At 38.7% G+C, this 23,304-nt stretch overlaps 10 non-coding genes and 15 pseudogenes across 10 annotated transcripts; all 25 read right to left on the bottom strand.

Annotated features, from left to right (window-relative positions):
• Positions 1 to 643: 643 nt before the first annotated feature.
• Positions 644 to 762, bottom strand: LOC127936519 (uncharacterized; annotated as a pseudogene).
• Positions 763 to 1,835: 1,073 nt separating this feature from the next.
• Positions 1,836 to 1,954, bottom strand: LOC127937678 (5S ribosomal RNA). The gene has a single exon (XR_008148462.1). It is a non-coding gene; the product is annotated as a 5S ribosomal RNA (ribosomal RNA).
• A 638-nt stretch (positions 1,955 to 2,592) lies between these two features.
• On the bottom strand, positions 2,593 to 2,711 carry LOC127936517 (uncharacterized; annotated as a pseudogene).
• Positions 2,712 to 3,503: 792 nt separating this feature from the next.
• On the bottom strand, positions 3,504 to 3,622 carry LOC127937677 (5S ribosomal RNA). Its single transcript, XR_008148461.1, has one exon. It is a non-coding gene; the product is annotated as a 5S ribosomal RNA (ribosomal RNA).
• Positions 3,623 to 4,405: 783 nt separating this feature from the next.
• On the bottom strand, positions 4,406 to 4,524 carry LOC127936516 (uncharacterized; annotated as a pseudogene).
• Positions 4,525 to 5,605: 1,081 nt separating this feature from the next.
• LOC127937676 (5S ribosomal RNA) lies at positions 5,606 to 5,724 on the bottom strand. Its single transcript, XR_008148460.1, has one exon. It is a non-coding gene; the product is annotated as a 5S ribosomal RNA (ribosomal RNA).
• A 498-nt stretch (positions 5,725 to 6,222) lies between these two features.
• On the bottom strand, positions 6,223 to 6,341 carry LOC127937377 (uncharacterized; annotated as a pseudogene).
• A 916-nt stretch (positions 6,342 to 7,257) lies between these two features.
• LOC127936515 (uncharacterized) lies at positions 7,258 to 7,376 on the bottom strand (annotated as a pseudogene).
• Positions 7,377 to 8,458: 1,082 nt separating this feature from the next.
• LOC127937675 (5S ribosomal RNA) lies at positions 8,459 to 8,577 on the bottom strand. Its single transcript, XR_008148459.1, has one exon. It is a non-coding gene; the product is annotated as a 5S ribosomal RNA (ribosomal RNA).
• A 639-nt stretch (positions 8,578 to 9,216) lies between these two features.
• On the bottom strand, positions 9,217 to 9,335 carry LOC127936514 (uncharacterized; annotated as a pseudogene).
• Positions 9,336 to 10,129: 794 nt separating this feature from the next.
• On the bottom strand, positions 10,130 to 10,248 carry LOC127937672 (5S ribosomal RNA). The gene has a single exon (XR_008148457.1). It is a non-coding gene; the product is annotated as a 5S ribosomal RNA (ribosomal RNA).
• A 498-nt stretch (positions 10,249 to 10,746) lies between these two features.
• LOC127937376 (uncharacterized) lies at positions 10,747 to 10,865 on the bottom strand (annotated as a pseudogene).
• Positions 10,866 to 11,781: 916 nt separating this feature from the next.
• On the bottom strand, positions 11,782 to 11,900 carry LOC127936513 (uncharacterized; annotated as a pseudogene).
• A 1,083-nt stretch (positions 11,901 to 12,983) lies between these two features.
• LOC127937671 (5S ribosomal RNA) lies at positions 12,984 to 13,102 on the bottom strand. The gene has a single exon (XR_008148456.1). It is a non-coding gene; the product is annotated as a 5S ribosomal RNA (ribosomal RNA).
• Positions 13,103 to 13,741: 639 nt separating this feature from the next.
• On the bottom strand, positions 13,742 to 13,860 carry LOC127936512 (uncharacterized; annotated as a pseudogene).
• Positions 13,861 to 14,942: 1,082 nt separating this feature from the next.
• Positions 14,943 to 15,061, bottom strand: LOC127937670 (5S ribosomal RNA). The gene has a single exon (XR_008148455.1). It is a non-coding gene; the product is annotated as a 5S ribosomal RNA (ribosomal RNA).
• A 639-nt stretch (positions 15,062 to 15,700) lies between these two features.
• LOC127937375 (uncharacterized) lies at positions 15,701 to 15,819 on the bottom strand (annotated as a pseudogene).
• A 914-nt stretch (positions 15,820 to 16,733) lies between these two features.
• Positions 16,734 to 16,852, bottom strand: LOC127937079 (uncharacterized; annotated as a pseudogene).
• A 1,081-nt stretch (positions 16,853 to 17,933) lies between these two features.
• On the bottom strand, positions 17,934 to 18,052 carry LOC127937669 (5S ribosomal RNA). Its single transcript, XR_008148454.1, has one exon. It is a non-coding gene; the product is annotated as a 5S ribosomal RNA (ribosomal RNA).
• A 637-nt stretch (positions 18,053 to 18,689) lies between these two features.
• LOC127936812 (uncharacterized) lies at positions 18,690 to 18,808 on the bottom strand (annotated as a pseudogene).
• Positions 18,809 to 19,890: 1,082 nt separating this feature from the next.
• Positions 19,891 to 20,009, bottom strand: LOC127937668 (5S ribosomal RNA). Its single transcript, XR_008148453.1, has one exon. It is a non-coding gene; the product is annotated as a 5S ribosomal RNA (ribosomal RNA).
• Positions 20,010 to 20,507: 498 nt separating this feature from the next.
• Positions 20,508 to 20,626, bottom strand: LOC127937372 (uncharacterized; annotated as a pseudogene).
• A 501-nt stretch (positions 20,627 to 21,127) lies between these two features.
• On the bottom strand, positions 21,128 to 21,246 carry LOC127937103 (uncharacterized; annotated as a pseudogene).
• Positions 21,247 to 22,328: 1,082 nt separating this feature from the next.
• Positions 22,329 to 22,447, bottom strand: LOC127937667 (5S ribosomal RNA). Its single transcript, XR_008148451.1, has one exon. It is a non-coding gene; the product is annotated as a 5S ribosomal RNA (ribosomal RNA).
• A 498-nt stretch (positions 22,448 to 22,945) lies between these two features.
• On the bottom strand, positions 22,946 to 23,064 carry LOC127937371 (uncharacterized; annotated as a pseudogene).
• Between the last annotated feature and the right edge of the window lie 240 nt (positions 23,065 to 23,304).

Genomic DNA, 23,304 nt, shown 5'->3' with positions numbered 1-23,304 from the left:
AGACCTAAACCTGCTAAGATTCAGAGATCGGGCATTGACTCTATTTTTTGCCAAATTTATTATATACTAAGTGAAAAAATTCCAAAAGCTTAAAGCACCTGGTATTCCTTGGCGGTCTATCATTCAAGTACTAACCAGACCTTAACCTGCTAAGATTCAGAGATCGGGCATTGACTTCTTCTTTTTTTTTTTTTTGCCAGATTATTATATAATTCGTGAAAAATATCCAAACATTTAAAGCACCTGGTATTCCCAGGCAGTCTCCCATCCATGTACTAACCTGGCGCAAACCTGCTTATATTCAGAGATCGGGCATTGACTCTATTTTTTGGCAAAATTATTATATACTAAGTGAAAAATTTCAAAAGCTTAAAGCACCTGGTATTCCTTGGCGGTCTCTCATCCAAGTACTAACTAGACCTAAACCTGCTAAAATTCAGAGATCGGGCATTGACTCTTTTTTTTTTTTTGCAAGATTTTTATATAATTCGTGAAAAATATCCAAACATTTAAAGCACCTGGTATTCCCAGGCAGTCTCCCATCCATGTACTAACCTGGCGCAAACCTGCTTATATTCAGAGATCGGGCATTGACTCTATTTTTTGGCAAAATTATTATATACTAAGTGAAAAATTTCAAAAAAGCTTAGAGTACCTGGTATTCCCAGGCGGTCTCCCATCCAGGCACTAACCAGGCCCAAACCTGCTTAGCTTACGAGATCAGACAAGATCGGGCATAGCCAGGCTGGTATGGCCATAAGCGAAGACTGCTGCAAAGAGAAGGCTATTTAAAGATCAGCCAATCTACTCGCCAGTACATTATAAAAGTAGGAAAGAAACCCCAAAAGCTTAAAGCACCTGGTATTCCTAGGCGGTCTCTCATCCAAGTACTAACCTGGCCCAAACCTGCTTATATTCAGAGATCGGGCATTGACTCTATTTTTTGGCAAATTTATTATATACTAAGTGAAAAAATTCCAAAAGCTTAAAGCACCTGGTATTCCTTGGCGGTCTATCATTCAAGTACTAACCAGACCTTAACCTGCTAAGATTCAGAGATCGGGCATTGACTTCTTCTTTTTTTTTTTTTTTTTGCAAGATTATTATATAATTCGTGAAAAATATCCAAAAATTTAAAGCACCTGGTATTCCCAGGCAGTCTCCCATCCATGTACTAACCTGGCCCAAACCTGCTTATATTCAGAGATCGGGCATTGACTCTATTTTTTGCCAAATTTATTATATACTAAGTGAAAAAATTCCAAAAGCTTAAAGCACCTGGTATTCCTTGGCGGTCTCTCATCCAAGTACTAACCAGTCCTAAACCTGCTAAGATTCAGAGATCGGGCATTGACTCTTTTTTTTTTTTTTTGCAAGATTATTATATAATTCATGAAAAATATCCAAACATTTAAAGCACCTGGTATTCCCAGGCAGTCTCCCATCCATGTACTAACCTGGCGCAAACCTGCTTATATTCAGAGATCGGGCATTGACTCTATTTTTTGGCAAAATTATTATATACTAAGTGAAAAAATTCCAAAAGCTTAAAGCACCTGGTATTCCTTGGCGGTCTCTCATCCAAGTACTAACCAGACCTAAACCTACTAAGATTCAGAGATCGGGCATTGACTCTTTTTTTTTCTTTTTTTTTTTTTTTTGCAAGATTATTATATAATTCGTGAAAAATATCCAAAAATTTAAAGCACCTGATATTCCCAGGCAGTCTCCCATCCATGTACTAACCTGGCGCAAACCTGCTTATATTCAGAGATCGGGCATTGACTCTATTTTTTTGGCAAAATTATTATATACTAAGTGAAAAATTTCAAAAAAGCTTACAGTACCTGGTATTCCCAGGCGGTCTCCCATCCAGGCACTAACCAGGCCCAAACCTGCTTAGCTTCCGAGATCAGACAAGATCGGGCATAGCCAGGCTGGTATGGCCATAAGCGAAGACTGCTGCAAAGAGAAGGCTATTTAAAGATCAGCCAATCTACTCGCCAGTACATTATAAAAGTAGGAAAGAAACCCCAAAAGCTTAAAGCACCTGGTATTCCTAGGCGGTCTCTCATCCAATTACTAACCTGGCCCAAACCTGCTTATATTCAGAGATCGGGCATTGACTCTATTTTTTGCCAAATTTATTATATACTAAGTGAAAAAATTCCAAAAGCTTAAAGCACCTGGTATTCCTTGGCGGTCTCTCATCCAAGTACTAACCAGATCTAAACCTGCTAAGATTCAGAGATCGGGCATTGACTCTTTTTTATTTTGTTGCAAGATTATTATATAATTCGTGAAAAATATCCAAACATTTAAAGCACCTGGTATTCCTTGGCGGTCTCTCATCCAAGTACTAACTAGACCTAAACCTGCTAAAATTCAGAGATCGGGCATTGACTCTTTTTTTTTTTTTGCAAGATTTTTATATAATTCGTGAAAAATATCCAAACATTTAAAGCACCTGGTATTCCCAGGCAGTCTCCCATCCATGTACTAACCTGGCGCAAACCTGCTTATATTCAGAGATCGGGCATTGACTCTATTTTTTGGCAAAATTATTATATACTAAGTGAAAAATTTCAAAAAAGCTTAGAGTACCTGGTATTCCCAGGCGGTCTCCCATCCAGGCACTAACCAGGCCCAAACCTGCTTAGCTTACGAGATCAGACAAGATCGGGCATAGCCAGGCTGGTATGGCCATAAGCGAAGACTGCTGCAAAGAGAAGGCTATTTAGAGATCAGCCAATCTACTCGCCAGTACATTATAAAAGTAGGAAAGAAACCCCAAAAGCTTAAAGCACCTGGTATTCCTAGGCGGTCTCTCATCCAAGTACTAACCTGGCCCAAACCTGCTTATATTCAGAGATCGGGCATTGACTCTATTTTTTGGCAAATTTATTATATACTAAGTGAAAAAATTCCAAAAGCTTAAAGCACCTGGTATTCCTTGGCGGTCTATCATTCAAGTACTAACCAGACCTTAACCTGCTAAGATTCAGAGATCGGGCATTGACTTCTTTTTTTTTTTTTTTTTGCAAGATTATTATATAATTCGTGAAAAATATCCAAAAATTTAAAGCACCTGGTATTCCCAGGCAGTCTCCCATCCATGTACTAACCTGGCGCAAACCTGCTTATATTCAGAGATCGGGCATTTTCTCTATTTTTTGGCAAAATTATTATATACTAAGTGAAAAAATTCCAAAAGCTTAAAGCACCTGGTATTCCTTGGCGGTCTCTCATCCAAGTACTAACCAGACCTAAACCTACTAAGATTCAGAGATCGGGCATTGACTCTTTTTTTTTCTTTTTTTTTTTTTTTTTGCAAGATTATTATATAATTCGTGAAAAATATCCAAAAATTTAAAGCACCTGATATTCCCAGGCAGTCTCCCATCCATGTACTAACCTGGCGCAAACCTGCTTATATTCAGAGATCGGGCATTGACTCTATTTTTTGGCAAAATTATTATATACTAAGTGAAAAATTTCAAAAAAGCTTACAGTACCTGGTATTCCCAGGCGGTCTCCCATCCAGGCACTAACCAGGCCCAAACCTGCTTAGCTTCCGAGATCAGACAAGATCGGGCATAGCCAGGCTGGTATGGCCATAAGCGAAGACTGCTGCAAAGAGAAGGCTATTTAAAGATCAGCCAATCTACTCGCCAGTACATTATAAAAGTAGGAAAGAAACCCCAAAAGCTTAAAGCACCTGCTATTCCTAGGCGGTCTCTCATCCAATTACTAACCTGGCCCAAACCTGCTTATATTCAGAGATCGGACATTGACTCTATTTTTTGCCAAATTTATTATATACTAAGTGAAAAAATTCCAAAAGCTTAAAGCACCTGGTATTCCTTGGCGGTCTCTCATCCAAGTACTAACCAGACCTAAACCTGCTAAGATTCAGAGATCGGGCATTGACTCTTTTTTTTTTTTTTTTTTTTTTTTGCAAGATTATTATATAATTCGTGAAAAATATCCAAACATTTAAAGCACCTGGTATTCCCAGGCAGTCTCCCATCCATGTACTAACCTGGCGCAAACCTGCTTATATTCAGAGATCGGGCATTGACTCTATTTTTTGGCAAAATTATTATATACTAAGTGAAAAATTTCAAAAGCTTAAAGCACCTGGTATTCCTTGGCGGTCTCTCATCCAAGTACTAACTAGACCTAAACCTGCTAAAATTCAGAGATCGGGCATTGACTCTTTTTTTTTTTTTGCAATATTTTTATATAATTCGTGAAAAATATCCAAACATTTAAAGCACCTGGTATTCCCAGGCAGTCTCCCATCCATGTACTAACCTGGCGCAAACCTGCTTATATTCAGAGATCGGGCATTGACTCTATTTTTTGGCAAAATTATTATATACTAAGTGAAAAATTTCAAAAAAGCTTAGAGTACCTGGTATTCCCAGGCGGTCTCCCATCCAGGCACTAACCAGGCCCAAACCTGCTTAGCTTACGAGATCAGACAAGATCGGGCATAGCCAGGCTGGTATGGCCATAAGCGAAGACTGCTGCAAAGAGAAGGCTATTTAAAGATCAGCCAATCTACTCGCCAGTACATTATAAAAGTAGGAAAGAAACCCCAAAAGCTTAAAGCACCTGGTATTCCTAGGCGGTCTCTCATCCAAGTACTAACCTGGCCCAAACCTGCTTATATTCAGAGATCGGGCATTGACTCTATTTTTTGCCAAATTTATTATATACTAAGTGAAAAAATTCCAAAAGCTTAAAGCACCTGGTATTCCTTGGCGGTCTATCATTCAAGTACTAACCAGACCTTAACCTGCTAAGATTCAGAGATCGGGCATTGACTTCTTCTTTTTTTTTTTTTTTTTGCAAGATTATTATATAATTCGTGAAAAATATCCAAAAATTTAAAGCACCTGGTATTCCCAGGCAGTCTCCCATCCATGTACTAACCTGGCCCAAACCTGCTTATATTCAGAGATCGGGCATTGACTCTATTTTTTGCCAAATTTATTATATACTAAGTGAAAAAATTCCAAAAGCTTAAAGCACCTGGTATTCCTTGGCGGTCTCTCATCCAAGTACTAACCAGACCTAAACCTGCTAAGATTCAGAGATCGGGCATTGACTCTTTTTTTTTTTTTTTTTTTTTTTGCAAGATTATTATATAATTCATGAAAAATATCCAAACATTTAAAGCACCTGGTATTCCCAGGCAGTCTCCCATCCATGTACTAACCTGGCGCAAACCTGCTTATATTCAGAGATCGGGCATTGACTCTATTTTTTGGCAAAATTATTATATACTAAGTGAAAAAATTCCAAAAGCTTAAAGCACCTGGTATTCCTTGGCGGTCTCTCATCCAAGTACTAACCAGACCTAAACCTACTAAGATTCAGAGATCGGGCATTGACTCTTTTTTTTTCTTTTTTTTTTTTTTTTGCAAGATTATTATATAATTCGTGAAAAATATCCAAAAATTTAAAGCACCTGATATTCCCAGGCAGTCTCCCATCCATGTACTAACCTGGCGCAAACCTGCTTATATTCAGAGATCGGGCATTGACTCTATTTTTTTGGCAAAATTATTATATACTAAGTGAAAAATTTCAAAAAAGCTTACAGTACCTGGTATTCCCAGGCGGTCTCCCATCCAGGCACTAACCAGGCCCAAACCTGCTTAGCTTCCGAGATCAGACAAGATCGGGCATAGCCAGGCTGGTATGGCCATAAGCGAAGACTGCTGCAAAGAGAAGGCTATTTAAAGATCAGCCAATCTACTCGCCAGTACATTATAAAAGTAGGAAAGAAACCCCAAAAGCTTAAAGCACCTGGTATTCCTAGGCAGTCTCTCATCCAATTACTAACCTGGCCCAAACCTGCTTATATTCAGAGATCGGGCATTGACTCTATTTTTTGCCAAATTTATTATATACTAAGTGAAAAAATTCCAAAAGCTTAAAGCACCTGGTATTCCTTGGCGGTCTCTCATCCAAGTACTAACCAGATCTAAACCTGCTAAGATTCAGAGATCGGGCATTGACTCTTTTTTATTTTGTTGCAAGATTATTATATAATTCGTGAAAAATATCCAAACATTTAAAGCACCTGGTATTCCCAGGCAGTCTCCCATCCATGTACTAACCTGGCGCAAACCTGCTTATATTCAGAGATCGGGCATTGGCTCTATTTTTTGGCAAAATTATTATATACTAAGTGAAAAATTTCAAAAAAGCTTAGAGTACCTGGTATTCCCAGGCGGTCTCCCATCCAGGCACTAACCAGGCCCAAACCTGCTTAGCTTATGAGATCAGACAAGATCGGGCATAGCCAGGCTGGTATGGCCATAAGCGAAGACTGCTGCAAAGAGAAGGCTATTTAAAGATCAGCCAATCTACTCGCCAGTACATTATAAAAGTAGGAAAGAAACCCCAAAAGCTTAAAGCACCTGCTATTCCTAGGCGGTCTCTCATCCAATTACTAACCTGGCCCAAACCTGCTTATATTCAGAGATCGGGCATTGACTCTATTTTTTGCCAAATTTATTATATACTAAGTGAAAAAATTCCAAAAGCTTAAAGCACCTGGTATTCCTTGGCGGTCTCTCATCCAAGTACTAACCAGACCTAAACCTGCTAAGATTCAGAGATCGGGCATTGACTCTATTTTTTGCAAAATTTATTATATACTAAGTGAAAAAATTCCAAAAGCTTAAAGCACCTGGTATTCCTTGGCGGTCTATCATTCAAGTACTAACCAGACCTTAACCTGCTAAGATTCAGAGATCGGGCATTGACTTCTTCTTTTTTTTTTTTTTTTTGCCAGATTATTATATAATTCGTGAAAAATATCCAAACATTTAAAGCACCTGGTATTCCCAGGCAGTCTCCCATCCATGTACTAACCTGGCGCAAACCTGCTTATATTCAGAGATCGGGCATTGACTCTATTTTTTGGCAAAATTATTATATACTAAGTGAAAAATTTCAAAAGCTTAAAGCACCTGGTATTCCTTGGCGGTCTCTCATCCAAGTACTAACTAGACCTAAACCTGCTAAAATTCAGAGATCGGGCATTGACTCTTTTTTTTTTTTTGCAAGATTTTTATATAATTCGTGAAAAATATCCAAACATTTAAAGCACCTGGTATTCCCAGGCAGTCTCCCATCCATGTACTAACCTGGCGCAAACCTGCTTATATTCAGAGATCGGGCATTGACTCTATTTTTTGGCAAAATTATTATATACTAAGTGAAAAATTTCAAAAAAGCTTAGAGTACCTGGTATTCCCAGGCGGTCTCCCATCCAGGCACTAACCAGGCCCAAACCTGCTTAGCTTACGAGATCAGACAAGATCGGGCATAGCCAGGCTGGTATGGCCATAAGCGAAGACTGCTGCAAAGAGAAGGCTATTTAAAGATCAGCCAATCTACTCGCCAGTGCATTATAAAAGTAGGAAAGAAACCCCAAAAGCTTAAAGCACCTGGTATTCCTAGGCGGTCTCTCATCCAAGTACTAACCTGGCCCAAACCTGCTTATATTCAGAGATCGGGCATTGACTCTATTTTTTGGCAAATTTATTATATACTAAGTGAAAAAATTCCAAAAGCTTAAAGCACCTGGTATTCCTTGGCGGTCTATCATTCAAGTACTAACCAGACCTTAACCTGCTAAGATTCAGAGATCGGGCATTGACTTCTTCTTTTTTTTTTTTTTTTTGCAAGATTATTATATAATTCGTGAAAAATATCCAAAAATTTAAAGCACCTGGTATTCCCAGGCAGTCTCCCATCCATGTACTAACCTGGCCCAAACCTGCTTATATTCAGAGATCGGGCATTGACTCTATTTTTTGCCAAATTTATTATATACTAAGTGAAAAAATTCCAAAAGCTTAAAGCACCTGGTATTCCTTGGCGGTCTCTCATCCAAGTACTAACCAGTCCTAAACCTGCTAAGATTCAGAGATCGGGCATTGACTCTTTTTTTTTTTTTTTTTTTTTTTTGAAAGATTATTATATAATTCATGAAAAATATCCAAACATTTAAAGCACCTGGTATTCCCAGGCAGTCTCCCATCCATGTACTAACCTGGCGCAAACCTGCTTATATTCAGAGATCGGGCATTGACTCTATTTTTTGGCAAAATTATTATATACTAAGTGAAAAAATTCCAAAAGCTTAAAGCACCTGGTATTCCTTGGCGGACTCTCATCCAAGTACTAACCAGACCTAAACCTACTAAGATTCAGAGATCGGGCATTGACTCTTTTTTTTTCTTTTTTTTTTTTTTTTGCAAGATTATTATATAATTCGTGAAAAATATCCAAAAATTTAAAGCACCTGATATTCCCAGGCAGTCTCCCATCCATGTACTAACCTGGCGCAAACCTGCTTATATTCAGAGATCGGGCATTGACTCTATTTTTTTGGCAAAATTATTATATACTAAGTGAAAAATTTCAAAAAAGCTTACAGTACCTGGTATTCCCAGGCGGTCTCCCATCCAGGCACTAACCAGGCCCAAACCTGCTTAGCTTCCGAGATCAGACAAGATCGGGCATAGCCAGGCTGGTATGGCCATAAGCGAAGACTGCTGCAAAGAGAAGGCTATTTAAAGATCAGCCAATCTACTCGCCAGTACATTATAAAAGTAGGAAAGAAACCCCAAAAGCTTAAAGCACCTGGTATTCCTAGGCGGTCTCTCATCCAATTACTAACCTGGCCCAAACCTGCTTATATTCAGAGATCGGGCATTGACTCTATTTTTTGCCAAATTTATTATATACTAAGTGAAAAAATTCCAAAAGCTTAAAGCACCTGGTATTCCTTGGCGGTCTCTCATCCAAGTACTAACCAGATCTAAACCTGCTAAGATTCAGAGATCGGGCATTGACTCTTTTTTATTTTGTTGCAAGATTATTATATAATTCGTGAAAAATATCCAAACATTTAAAGCACCTGGTATTCCTTGGCGGTCTCTCATCCAAGTACTAACTAGACCTAAACCTGCTAAAATTCAGAGATCGGGCATTGACTCTTTTTTTTTTTTTTGCAAGATTTTTATATAATTCGTGAAAAATATCCAAACATTTAAAGCACCTGGTATTCCCAGGCAGTCTCCCATCCATGTACTAACCTGGCGCAAACCTGCTTATATTCAGAGATCGGGCATTGACTCTATTTTTTGGCAAAATTATTATATACTAAGTGAAAAATTTCAAAAAAGCTTAGAGTACCTGGTATTCCCAGGCGGTCTCCCATCCAGGCACTAACCAGGCCCAAACCTGCTTAGCTTACGAGATCAGACAAGATCGGGCATAGCCAGGCTGGTATGGCCATAAGCGAAGACTGCTGCAAAGAGAAGGCTATTTAAAGATCAGCCAATCTACTCGCCAGTACATTATAAAAGTAGGAAAGAAACCCCAAAAGCTTAAAGCACCTGGTATTCCTAGGCGGTCTCTCATCCAAGTACTAACCTGGCCCAAACCTGCTTATATTCAGAGATCGGGCATTGACTCTATTTTTTGGCAAATTTATTATATACTAAGTGAAAAAATTCCAAAAGCTTAAAGCACCTGGTATTCCTTGGCGGTCTATCATTCAAGTACTAACCAGACCTTAACCTGCTAAGATTCAGAGATCGGGCATTGACTTCTTCTTTTTTTTTTTTTTTTGCAAGATTATTATATAATTCGTGAAAAATATCCAAAAATTTAAAGCACCTGGTATTCCCAGGCAGTCTCCCATCCATGTACTAACCTGGCCCAAACCTGCTTATATTCAGAGATCGGGCATTGACTCTATTTTTTGCCAAATTTATTATATACTAAGTGAAAAAATTCCAAAAGCTTAAAGCACCTGGTATTCCTTGGCGGTCTCTCATCCAAGTACTAACCAGACCTAAACCTACTAAGATTCAGAGATCGGGCATTGACTCTTTTTTTTTCTTTTTTTTTTTTTTTTTGCAAGATTATTATATAATTCGTGAAAAATATCCAAAAATTTAAAGCACCTGATATTCCCAGGCAGTCTCCCATCCATGTACTAACCTGGCGCAAACCTGCTTATATTCAGAGATCGGGCATTGACTCTATTTTTTGGCAAAATTATTATATACTAAGTGAAAAATTTCAAAAAAGCTTACAGTACCTGGTATTCCCAGGCGGTCTCCCATCCAGGCACTAACCAGGCCCAAACCTGCTTAGCTTCCGAGATCAGACAAGATCGGGCATAGCCAGGCTGGTATGGCCATAAGCGAAGACTGCTGCAAAGAGAAGGCTATTTAAAGATCAGCCAATCTACTCGCCAGTACATTATAAAAGTAGGAAAGAAACCCCAAAAGCTTAATGCACCTGCTATTCCTAGGCGGTCTCTCATCCAATTACTAACCTGGCCCAAACCTGCTTATATTCAGAGATCGGACATTGACTCTATTTTTTGCCAAATTTATTATATACTAAGTGAAAAAATTCCAAAAGCTTAAAGCACCTGGTATTCCTTGGCGGTCTCTCATCCAAGTACTAACCAGATCTAAACCTGCTAAGATTCAGAGATCGGGCATTGACTCTTTTTTATTTTGTTGCAAGATTATTATATAATTCGTGAAAAATATCCAAACATTTAAAGCACCTGGTATTCCCAGGCAGTCTCCCATCCATGTACTAACCTGGCGCAAACCTGCTTATATTCAGAGATCGGGCATTGGCTCTATTTTTTGGCAAAATTATTATATACTAAGTGAAAAATTTCAAAAAAGCTTAGAGTACCTGGTATTCCCAGGCGGTCTCCCATCCAGGCACTAACCAGGCCCAAACCTGCTTAGCTTATGAGATCAGACAAGATCGGGCATAGCCAGGCTGGTATGGCCATAAGCGAAGACTGCTGCAAAGAGAAGGCTATTTAAAGATCAGCCAATCTACTCGCCAGTACATTATAAAAGTAGGAAAGAAACCCCAAAAGCTTAAAGCACCTGCTATTCCTAGGCGGTCTCTCATCCAATTACTAACCTGGCCCAAACCTGCTTATATTCAGAGATCGGGCATTGACTCTATTTTTTGCCAAATTTATTATATACTAAGTGAAAAAATTCCAAAAGCTTAAAGCACCTGGTATTCCTTGGCGGTCTCTCATCCAAGTACTAACCAGACCTAAACCTGCTAAGATTCAGAGATCGGGCATTGACTCTATTTATTGCCAAATTTATTATATACTAAGTGAAAAAATTCCAAAAGCTTAAAGCACCTGGTATTCCTTGGCGGTCTATCATTCAAGTACTAACCAGACCTTAACCTGCTAAGATTCAGAGATCGGGCATTGACTTCTTCTTTTTTTTTTTTTTTGCCAGATTATTATATAATTCGTGAAAAATATCCAAACATTTAAAGCACCTGGTATTCCCAGGCAGTCTCCCATCCATGTACTAACCTGGCGCAAACCTGCTTATATTCAGAGATCGGGCATTGACTCTATTTTTTGGCAAAATTATTATATACTAAGTGAAAAATTTCAAAAGCTTAAAGCACCTGGTATTCCTTGGCGGTCTCTCATCCAAGTACTAACTAGACCTAAACCTGCTAAAATTCAGAGATCGGGCATTGACTCTTTTTTTTTTTTTTTGCAAGATTTTTATATAATTCGTGAAAAATATCCAAATATTTAAAGCACCTGGTATTCCCAGGCAGTCTCCCATCCATGTACTAACCTGGCGCAAACCTGCTTATATTCAGAGATCGGGCATTGACTCTATTTTTTGGCAAAATTATTATATACTAAGTGAAAAATTTCAAAAAAGCTTAGAGTACCTGGTATTCCCAGGCGGTCTCCCATCCAGGCACTAACCAGGCCCAAACCTGCTTAGCTTACGAGATCAGACAAGATCGGGCATAGCCAGGCTGGTATGGCCATAAGCGAAGACTGCTGCAAAGAGAAGGCTATTTAAAGATCAGCCAATCTACTCGCCAGTACATTATAAAAGTAGGAAAGAAACCCCAAAAGCTTAAAGCACCTGGTATTCCTAGGCGGTCTCTCATCCAAGTACTAACCTGGCCCAAACCTGCTTATATTCAGAGATCGGGCATTGACTCTATTTTTTGGCAAATTTATTATATACTAAGTGAAAAAATTCCAAAAGCTTAAAGCACCTGGTATTCCTTGGCGGTCTATCATTCAAGTACTAACCAGACCTTAACCTGCTAAGATTCAGAGATCGGGCATTGACTTCTTCTTTTTTTTTTTTTTTTTGCAAGATTATTATATAATTCGTGAAAAATATCCAAAAATTTAAAGCACCTGGTGTTCCCAGGCAGTCTCCCATCCATGTACTAACCTGGCCCAAACCTGCTTATATTCAGAGATCGGGCATTGACTCTATTTTTTGCCAAATTTATTATATACTAAGTGAAAAAATTCCAAAAGCTTAAAGCACCTGGTATTCCTTGGCGGTCTCTCATCCAAGTACTAACCAGTCCTAAACCTGCTAAGATTCAGAGATCGGGCATTGACTCTTTTTTTTTTTTTTTTTTTTTTTTTGCAAGATTATTATATAATTCATGAAAAATATCCAAACATTTAAAGCACCTGGTATTCCCAGGCAGTCTCCCATCCATGTACTAACCTGGCGCAAACCTGCTTATATTCAGAGATCGGGCATTGACTCTATTTTTTGGCAAAATTATTATATACTAAGTGAAAAAATTCCAAAAGCTTAAAGCACCTGGTATTCCTTGGCGGTCTCTCATCCAAGTACTAACCAGACCTAAACCTACTAAGATTCAGAGATCGGGCATTGACTCTTTTTTTTTCTTTTTTTTTTTTTTTTGCAAGATTATTATATAATTCGTGAAAAATATCCAAAAATTTAAAGCACCTGATATTCCCAGGCAGTCTCCCATCCATGTACTAACCTGGCGCAAACCTGCTTATATTCAGAGATCGGGCATTGACTCTATTTTTTTGGCAAAATTATTATATACTAAGTGAAAAATTTCAAAAAAGCTTACAGTACCTGGTATTCCCAGGCGGTCTCCCATCCAGGCACTAACCAGGCCCAAACCTGCTTAGCTTCCGAGATCAGACAAGATCGGGCATAGCCAGGCTGGTATGGCCATAAGCGAAGACTGCTGCAAAGAGAAGGCTATTTAAAGATCAGCCAATCTACTCGCCAGTACATTATAAAAGTAGGAAAGAAACCCCAAAAGCTTAAAGCACCTGGTATTCCTAGGCGGTCTCTCATCCAATTACTAACCTGGCCCAAACCTGCTTATATTCAGAGATCGGGCATTGACTCTATTTTTTGCCAAATTTATTATATACTAAGTGAAAAAATTCCAAAAGCTTAAAGCACCTGGTATTCCTTGGCGGTCTCTCATCCAAGTACTAACCAGATCTAAACCTGCTAAGATTCAGAGATCGGGCATTGACTCTTTTTTATTTTGTTGCAAGATTATTATATAATTCGTGAAAAATATCCAAACATTTAAAGCACCTGGTATTCCTTGGCGGTCTCTCATCCAAGTACTAACTAGACCTAAACCTGCTAAAATTCAGAGATCGGGCATTGACTCTTTTTTTTTTTTTTGCAAGATTTTTATATAATTTGTGAAAAATATCCAAACATTTAAAGCACCTGGTATTCCCAGGCAGTCTCCCATCCATGTACTAACCTGGCGCAAACCTGCTTATATTCAGAGATCGGGCATTGACTCTATTTTTTGGCAAAATTATTATATACTAAGTGAAAAATTTCAAAAAAGCTTAGAGTACCTGGTATTCCCAGGCGGTCTCCCATCCAGGCACTAACCAGGCCCAAACCTGCTTAGCTTACGAGATCAGACAAGATCGGGCATAGCCAGGCTGGTATGGCCATAAGCGAAGACTGCTGCAAAGAGAAGGCTATTTAAAGATCAGCCAATCTACTCGCCAGTACATTATAAAAGTAGGAAAGAAACCCCAAAAGCTTAAAGCACCTGGTATTCCTAGGCGGTCTCTCATCCAAGTACTAACCTGGCCCAAACCTGCTTATATTCAGAGATCGGGCATTGACTCTATTTTTTGGCAAATTTATTATATACTAAGTGAAAAAATTCCAAAAGCTTAAAGCACCTGGTATTCCTTGGCGGTCTATCATTCAAGTACTAACCAGACCTTAACCTGCTAAGATTCAGAGATCGGGCATTGACTTCTTCTTTTTTTTTTTTTTTTTGCAAGATTATTATATAATTCGTGAAAAATATCCAAAAATTTAAAGCACCTGGTATTCCCAGGCAGTCTCCCATCCATGTACTAACCTGGCCCAAACCTGCTTATATTCAGAGATCGGGCATTGACTCTATTTTTTGCCAAATTTATTATATACTAAGTGAAAAAATTCCAAAAGCTTAAAGCACCTGGTATTCCTTGGCGGTCTCTCATCCAAGTACTAACCAGACCTAAACCTGCTAAGATTCAGAGATCGGGCATTGACTCTTTTTTTTTTTTTTTTTTTTTTTTGCAAGATTATTATATAATTCATGAAAAATATCCAAACATTTAAAGCACCTGGTATTCCCAGGCAGTCTCCCATCCATGTACTAACCTGGCGCAAACCTGCTTATATTCAGAGATCGGGCATTGACTCTATTTTTTGGCAAAATTATTATATACTAAGTGAAAAAATTCCAAAAGCTTAAAGCACCTGGTATTCCTTGGCGCTCTCTCATCCAAGTACTAACCAGACTTAAACCTACTAAGATTCAGAGATTGGGCATTGACTCTTTTTTTTTCTTTTTTTTTTTTTTTTGCAAGATTATTATATAATTCGTGAAAAATATCCAAAAATTTAAAGCACCTGATATTCCCAGGCAGTCTCCCATCCATGTACTAACCTGGCGCAAACCTGCTTATATTCAGAGATCGGGCATTGACTCTATTTTTTTGGCAAAATTATTATATACTAAGTGAAAAATTTCAAAAAAGCTTACAGTACCTGGTATTCCCAGGCGGTCTCCCATCCAGGCACTAACCAGGCCCAAACCTGCTTAGCTTCCGAGATCAGACAAGATCGGGCATAGCCAGGCTGGTATGGCCATAAGCGAAGACTGCTGCAAAGAGAAGGCTATTTAAAGATCAGCCAATCTACTCGCCAGTACATTATAAAAGTAGGAAAGAAACCCCAAAAGCTTAAAGCACCTGGTATTCCTAGGCGGTCTCTCATCCAATTACTAACCTGGCCCAAACCTGCTTATATTCAGAGATCGGGCATTGACTCTATTTTTTGCCAAATTTATTATATACTAAGTGAAAAAATTCCAAAAGCTTAAAGCACCTGGTATTCCTTGGCGGTCTCTCATCCAAGTACTAACCAGATCTAAACCTGCTAAGATTCAGAGATCGGGCATTGACTCTTTTTTATTTTGTTGCAAGATTATTATATAATTCGTGAAAAATATCCAAACATTTAAAGCACCTGGTATTCCTTGGCGGTCTCTCATCCAAGTACTAACTAGACCTAAACCTGCTAAAATTCAGAGATCGGGCATTGACTCTTTTTTTTTTTTTTGCAAGATTTTTATATAATTCGTGAAAAATATCCAAACATTTAAAGCACCTGGTATTCCCAGGCAGTCTCCCATCCATGTACTAACCTGGCGCAAACCTGCTTATATTCAGAGATCGGGCATTGGCTCTATTTTTTGGCAAAATTATTATATACTAAGTGAAAAATTTCAAAAAAGCTTAGAGTACCTGGTATTCCCAGGCGGTCTCCCATCCAGGCACTAACCAGGCCCAAACCTGCTTAGCTTATGAGATCAGACAAGATCGGGCATAGCCAGGCTGGTATGGCCATAAGCGAAGACTGCTGCAAAGAGAAGGCTATTTAAAGATCAGCCAATCTACTCGCCAGTACATTATAAAAGTAGGAAAGAAACCCCAAAAGCTTAAAGCACCTGCTATTCCTAGGCGGTCTCTCATCCAATTACTAACCTGGCCCAAACCTGCTTATATTCAGAGATCGGGCATTGACTCTATTTTTTGCCAAATTTATTATATACTAAGTGAAAAAATTCCAAAAGCTTAAAGCACCTGGTATTCCTTGGCGGTCTCTCATCCAAGTACTAACCAGACCTAAACCTGCTAAGATTCAGAGATCGGGCATTGACTCTATTTTTTGCCAAATTTATTATATACTAAGTGAAAAAATTCCAAAAGCTTAAAGCACCTGGTATTCCTTGGCGGTCTATCATTCAAGTACTAACCAGACCTTAACCTGCTAAGATTCAGAGATCGGGCATTGACTTCTTCTTTTTTTTTTTTTTTGCCAGATTATTATATAATTCGTGAAAAATATCCAAACATTTAAAGCACCTGGTATTCCCAGGCAGTCTCCCATCCATGTACTAACCTGGCGCAAACCTGCTTATATTCAGAGATCGGGCATTGACTCTATTTTTTGGCAAAATTATTATATACTAAGTGAAAAATTTCAAAAGCTTAAAGCACCTGGTATTCCTTGGCGGTCTCTCATCCAAGTACTAACTAGACCTAAACCTGCTAAAATTCAGAGATCGGGCATTGACTCTTTTTTTTTTTTTGCAAGATTTTTATATAATTCGTGAAAAATATCCAAACATTTAAAGCACCTGGTATTCCCAGGCAGTCTCCCATCCATGTACTAACCTGGCGCAAACCTGCTTATATTCAGAGATCGGGCATTGACTCTATTTTTTGGCAAAATTATTATATACTAAGTGAAAAATTTCAAAAAAGCTTAGAGTACCTGGTATTCCCAGGCGGTCTCCCATCCAGGCACAAACCAGGCCCAAACCTGCTTAGCTTACGAGATCAGACAAGATCGGGCATAGCCAGGCTGGTATGGCCATAAGCGAAGACTGCTGCAAAGAGAAGGCTATTTAAAGATCAGCCAATCTACTCGCCAGTACATTATAAAAGTAGGAAAGAAACCCCAAAAGCTTAAAGCACCTGGTATTCCTAGGCGGTCTCTCATCCAAGTACTAACCTGGCCCAAACCTGCTTATATTCAGAGATCGGGCATTGACTCTATTTTTTGGCAAATTTATTATATACTAAGTGAAAAAATTCCAAAAGCTTAAAGCACCTGGTATTCCTTGGCGGTCTATCATTCAAGTACTAACCAGACCTTAACCTGCTAAGATTCAGAGATCGGGCATTGACTTCTTCTTTTTTTTTTTTTTTTGCAAGATTATTATATAATTCGTGAAAAATATCCAAAAATTTAAAGCACCTGGTATTCCCAGGCAGTCTCCCATCCATGTACTAACCTGGCCCAAACCTGCTTATATTCAGAGATCGGGCATTGACTCTATTTTTTGCCAAATTTATTATATACTAAGTGAAAAAATTCCAAAAGCTTAAAGCACCTGGTATTCCTTGGCGGTCTCTCATCCAAGTACTAACCAGTCCTAAACCTGCTAAGATTCAGAGATCGGGCATTGACTCTTTTTTTTTTTTTTTTTTTTTTTTGCAAGATTATTATATAATTCATGAAAAATATCCAAACATTTAAAGCACCTGGTATTCCCAGGCAGTCTCCCATCCATGTACTAACCTGGCGCAAACCTGCTTATATTCAGAGATCGGGCATTGACTCTATTTTTTGGCAAAATTATTATATACTAAGTGAAAAAATTCCAAAAGCTTAAAGCACCTGGTATTCCTTGGCGGTCTCTCATCCAAGTACTAACCAGACCTAAACCTACTAAGATTCAGAGATCGGGCATTGACTCTTTTTTTTTCTTTTTTTTTTTTTTTTGCAAGATTATTATATAATTCGTGAAAAATATCCAAAAATTTAAAGCACCTGATATTCCCAGGCAGTCTCCCATCCATGTACTAACCTGGCGCAAACCTGCTTATATTCAGAGATCGGGCATTGACTCTATTTTTTTGGCAAAATTATTATATACTAAGTGAAAAATTTCAAAAAAGCTTACAGTACCTGGTATTCCCAGGCGGTCTCCCATCCAGGCACTAACCAGGCCCAAACCTGCTTAGCTTCCGAGATCAGACAAGATCGGGCATAGCCAGGCTGGTATGGCCATAAGCGAAGACTGCTGCAAAGAGAAGGCTATTTAAAGATCAGCCAATCTACTCGCCAGTACATTATAAAAGTAGGAAAGAAACCCCAAAAGCTTAAAGCACCTGGTATTCCTAGGCGGTCTCTCATCCAATTACTAACCTGGCCCAAACCTGCTTATATTCAGAGATCGGGCATTGACTCTATTTTTTGCCAAATTTATTATATACTAAGTGAAAAAATTCCAAAAGCTTAAAGCACCTGGTATTCCTTGGCGGTCTCTCATCCAAGTACTAACCAGATCTAAACCTGCTAAGATTCAGAGATCGGGCATTGACTCTTTTTTATTTTGTTGCAAGATTATTATATAATTCGTGAAAAATATCCAAACATTTAAAGCACCTGGTATTCCTTGGCGGTCTCTCATCCAAGTACTAACTAGACCTAAACCTGCTAAAATTCAGAGATCGGGCATTGACTCTTTTTTTTTTTTGCAAGATTTTTATATAATTCGTGAAAAATATCCAAACATTTAAAGCACCTGGTATTCCCAGGCAGTCTCCCATCCATGTACTAACCTGGCGCAAACCTGCTTATATTCAGAGATCGGGCATTGACTCTATTTTTTGGCAAAATTATTATATACTAAGTGAAAAATTTCAAAAAAGCTTAGAGTACCTGGTATTCCCAGGCGGTCTCCCATCCAGGCACTAACCAGGCCCAAACCTGCTTAGCTTATGAGATCAGACAAGATCAGGCATAGCCAGGCTGGTATGGCCATAAGCGAAGACTGCTGCAAAGAGAAGGCTATTTAAAGATCAGCCAATCTACTCGCCAGTACATTATAAAAGTAGGAAAGAAACCCCAAAAGCTTAAAGCACCTGGTATTCCTAGGCGGTCTCTCATCCAATTACTAACCTGGCCCAAACCTGCTTATATTCAGAGATCGGGCATTGACTCTATTTTTTGGCAAATTTATTATATACTAAGTGAAAAAATTCCAAAAGCTTAAAGCACCTGGTATTCCTTGGCGGTCTATCATTCAAGTACTAACCAGACCTTAACCTGCTAAGATTCAGAGATCGGGCATTGACTTCTTCTTTTTTTTTTTTTTTTTGCAAGATTATTATATAATTCGTGAAAAATATCCAAAAATTTAAAGCACCTGGTATTCCCAGGCAGTCTCCCATCCATGTACTAACCTGGCCCAAACCTGCTTATATTCAGAGATCGGGCATTGACTCTATTTTTTGCCAAATTTATTATATACTAAGTGAAAAAATTCCAAAAGCTTAAAGCACCTGGTATTCCTTGGCGGTCTCTCATCCAAGTACTAACCAGACCTAAACCTGCTAAGATTCAGAGATCGGGCATTGACTCTTTTTTTTTTTTTTTTTTTTTTTTTGCAAGATTATTATATAATTCATGAAAAATATCCAAACATTTAAAGCACCTGGTATTCCCAGGCAGTCTCCCATCCATGTACTAACCTGGCGCAAACCTGCTTATATTCAGAGATCGGGCATTGACTCTATTTTTTGGCAAAATTATTATATACTAAGTGAAAAAATTCCAAAAGCTTAAAGCACCTGGTATTCCTTGGCGGTCTCTCATCCAAGTACTAACCAGACCTAAACCTACTAAGATTCAGAGATCGGGCATTGACTCTTTTTTTTTCTTTTTTTTTTTTTTTTGCAAGATTATTATATAATTCGTGAAAAATATCCAAAAATTTAAAGCACCTGATATTCCCAGGCAGTCTCCCATCCATGTACTAACCTGGCGCAAACCTGCTTATATTCAGAGATCGGGCATTGACTCTATTTTTTGGCAAAATTATTATATACTAAGTGAAAAATTTCAAAAAAGCTTACAGTACCTGGTATTCCCAGGCGGTCTCCCATCCAGGCACTAACCAGGCCCAAACCTGCTTAGCTTCCGAGATCAGACAAGATCGGGCATAGCCAGGCTGGTATGGCCATAAGCGAAGACTGCTGCAAAGAGAAGGCTATTTAAAGATCAGCCAATCTACTCGCCAGTACATTATAAAAGTAGGAAAGAAACCCCAAAAGCTTAAAGCACCTGCTATTCCTAGGCGGTCTCTCATCCAATTACTAACCTGGCCCAAACCTGCTTATATTCAGAGATCGGACATTGACTCTATTTTTTGCCAAATTTATTATATACTAAGTGAAAAAATTCCAAAAGCTTAAAGCACCTGGTATTCCTTGGCGGTCTCTCATCCAAGTACTAACCAGATCTAAACCTGCTAAGATTCAGAGATCGGGCATTGACTCTTTTTTATTTTGTTGCAAGATTATTATATAATTCGTGAAAAATATCCAAACATTTAAAGCACCTGGTATTCCCAGGCAGTCTCCCATCCATGTACTAACCTGGCGCAAACCTGCTTATATTCAGAGATCGGGCATTGGCTCTATTTTTTGGCAAAATTATTATATACTAAGTGAAAAATTTCAAAAAAGCTTAGAGTACCTGGTATTCCCAGGCGGTCTCCCATCCAGGCACTAACCAGGCCCAAACCTGCTTAGCTTATGAGATCAGACAAGATCGGGCATAGCCAGGCTGGTATGGCCATAAGCGAAGACTGCTGCAAAGAGAAGGCTATTTAAAGATCAGCCAATCTACTCGCCAGTACATTATAAAAGTAGGAAAGAAACCCCAAAAGCTTAAAGCACCTGCTATTCCTAGGCGGTCTCTCATCCAAGTACTAACCAGATCTAAACCTGCTAAGATTCAGAGATCGGGCATTGACTCTTTTTTATTTTGTTGCAAGATTATTATATAATTCGTGAAAAATATCCAAACATTTAAAGCACCTGGTATTCCTTGGCGGTCTCTCATCCAAGTACTAACTAGACCTAAACCTGCTAAAATTCAGAGATCGGGCATTGACTCTTTTTTTTTTTTGCAAGATTTTTATATAATTCGTGAAAAATATCCAAACATTTAAAGCACCTGGTATTCCCAGGCAGTCTCCCATCCATGTACTAACCTGGCGCAAACCTGCTTATATTCAGAGATCGGGCATTGACTCTATTTTTTGGCAAAATTATTATATACTAAGTGAAAAATTTCAAAAAAGCTTAGAGTACCTGGTATTCCCAGGCGGTCTCCCATCCAGGCACTAACCAGGCCCAAACCTGCTTAGCTTACGAGATCAGACAAGATCAGGCATAGCCAGGCTGGTATGGCCATAAGCGAAGACTGCTGCAAAGAGAAGGCTATTTAAAGATCAGCCAATCTACTCGCCAGTACATTATAAAAGTAGGAAAGAAACCCCAAAAGCTTAAAGCACCTGGTATTCCTAGGCGGTCTCTCATCCAAGTACTAACCTGGCCCAAACCTGCTTATATTCAGAGATCGGGCATTGACTCTATTTTTTGGCAAATTTATTATATACTAAGTGAAAAAATTCCAAAAGCTTAAAGCACCTGGTATTCCTTGGCGGTCTATCATTCAAGTACTAACCAGACCTTAACCTGCTAAGATTCAGAGATCGGGCATTGACTTCTTCTTTTTTTTTTTTTTTTTGCAAGATTATTATATAATTCGTGAAAAATATCCAAAAATTTAAAGCACCTGGTATTCCCAGGCAGTCTCCCATCCATGTACTAACCTGGCCCAAACCTGCTTATATTCAGAGATCGGGCATTGACTCTATTTTTTGCCAAATTTATTATATACTAAGTGAAAAAATTCCAAAAGCTTAAAGCACCTGGTATTCCTTGGCGGTCTCTCATCCAAGTACTAACCAGACCTAAACCTGCTAAGATTCAGAGATCGGGCATTGACTCTTTTTTTTTTTTTTTTTTTTTTTTTGCAAGATTATTATATAATTCATGAAAAATATCCAAACATTTAAAGCACCTGGTATTCCCAGGCAGTCTCCCATCCATGTACTAACCTGGCGCAAACCTGCTTATATTCAGAGATCGGGCATTGACTCTATTTTTTGGCAAAATTATTATATACTAAGTGAAAAAATTCCAAAAGCTTAAAGCACCTGGTATTCCTTGGCGGTCTCTCATCCAAGTACTAACCAGACCTAAACCTACTAAGATTCAGAGATCGGGCATTGACTCTTTTTTTTTCTTTTTTTTTTTTTTTTGCAAGATTATTATATAATTCGTGAAAAATATCCAAAAATTTAAAGCACCTGATATTCCCAGGCAGTCTCCCATCCATGTACTAACCTGGCGCAAACCTGCTTATATTCAGAGATCGGGCATTGACTCTATTTTTTGGCAAAATTATTATATACTAAGTGAAAAATTTCAAAAAAGCTTACAGTACCTGGTATTCCCAGGCGGTCTCCCATCCAGGCACTAACCAGGCCCAAACCTGCTTAGCTTCCGAGATCAGACAAGATCGGGCATAGCCAGGCTGGTATGGCCATAAGCGAAGACTGCTGCAAAGAGAAGGCTATTTAAAGATCAGCCAATCTACTCGCCAGTACATTATAAAAGTAGGAAAGAAACCCCAAAAGCTTAAAGCACCTGCTATTCCTAGGCGGTCTCTCATCCAATTACTAACCTGGCCCAAACCTGCTTATATTCAGAGATCGGACATTGACTCTATTTTTTGCCAAATTTATTATATACTAAGTGAAAAAATTCCAAAAGCTTAAAGCACCTGGTATTCCTTGGCGGTCTCTCATCCAAGTACTAACCAGATCTAAACCTGCTAAGATTCAGAGATCGGGCATTGACTCTTTTTTATTTTGTTGCAAGATTATTATATAATTCGTGAAAAATATCCAAACATTTAAAGCACCTGGTATTCCCAGGCAGTCTCCCATCCATGTACTAACCTGGCGCAAACCTGCTTATATTCAGAGATCGGGCATTGGCTCTATTTTTTGGCAAAATTATTATATACTAAGTGAAAAATTTCAAAAAAGCTTAGAGTACCTGGTATTCCCAGGCGGTCTCCCATCCAGGCACTAACCAGGCCCAAACCTGCTTAGCTTATGAGATCAGACAAGATCGGGCATAGCCAGGCTGGTATGGCCATAAGCGAAGACTGCTGCAAAGAGAAGGCTATTTAAAGATCAGCCAATCTACTCGCCAGTACATTATAAAAGTAGGAAAGAAACCCCAAAAGCTTAAAGCACCTGCTATTCCTAGGCGGTCTCTCATCCAATTACTAACCTGGCCCAAACCTGCTTATATTCAGAGATCGGGCATTGACTCTATTTTTTGCCAAATTTATTATATACTAAGTGAAAAAATTCCAAAAGCTTAAAGCACCTGGTATT

The sequence above is a fragment of the Carassius gibelio genome, chromosome A19 (assembly GCF_023724105.1).
Source record: "Carassius gibelio isolate Cgi1373 ecotype wild population from Czech Republic chromosome A19, carGib1.2-hapl.c, whole genome shotgun sequence".
NCBI lineage: Eukaryota > Metazoa > Chordata > Actinopteri > Cypriniformes > Cyprinidae > Carassius > Carassius gibelio.
The sequence above is the reverse complement of the archived record's forward strand: the minus strand, read 5'-3'. Positions and strand labels throughout refer to the sequence as shown.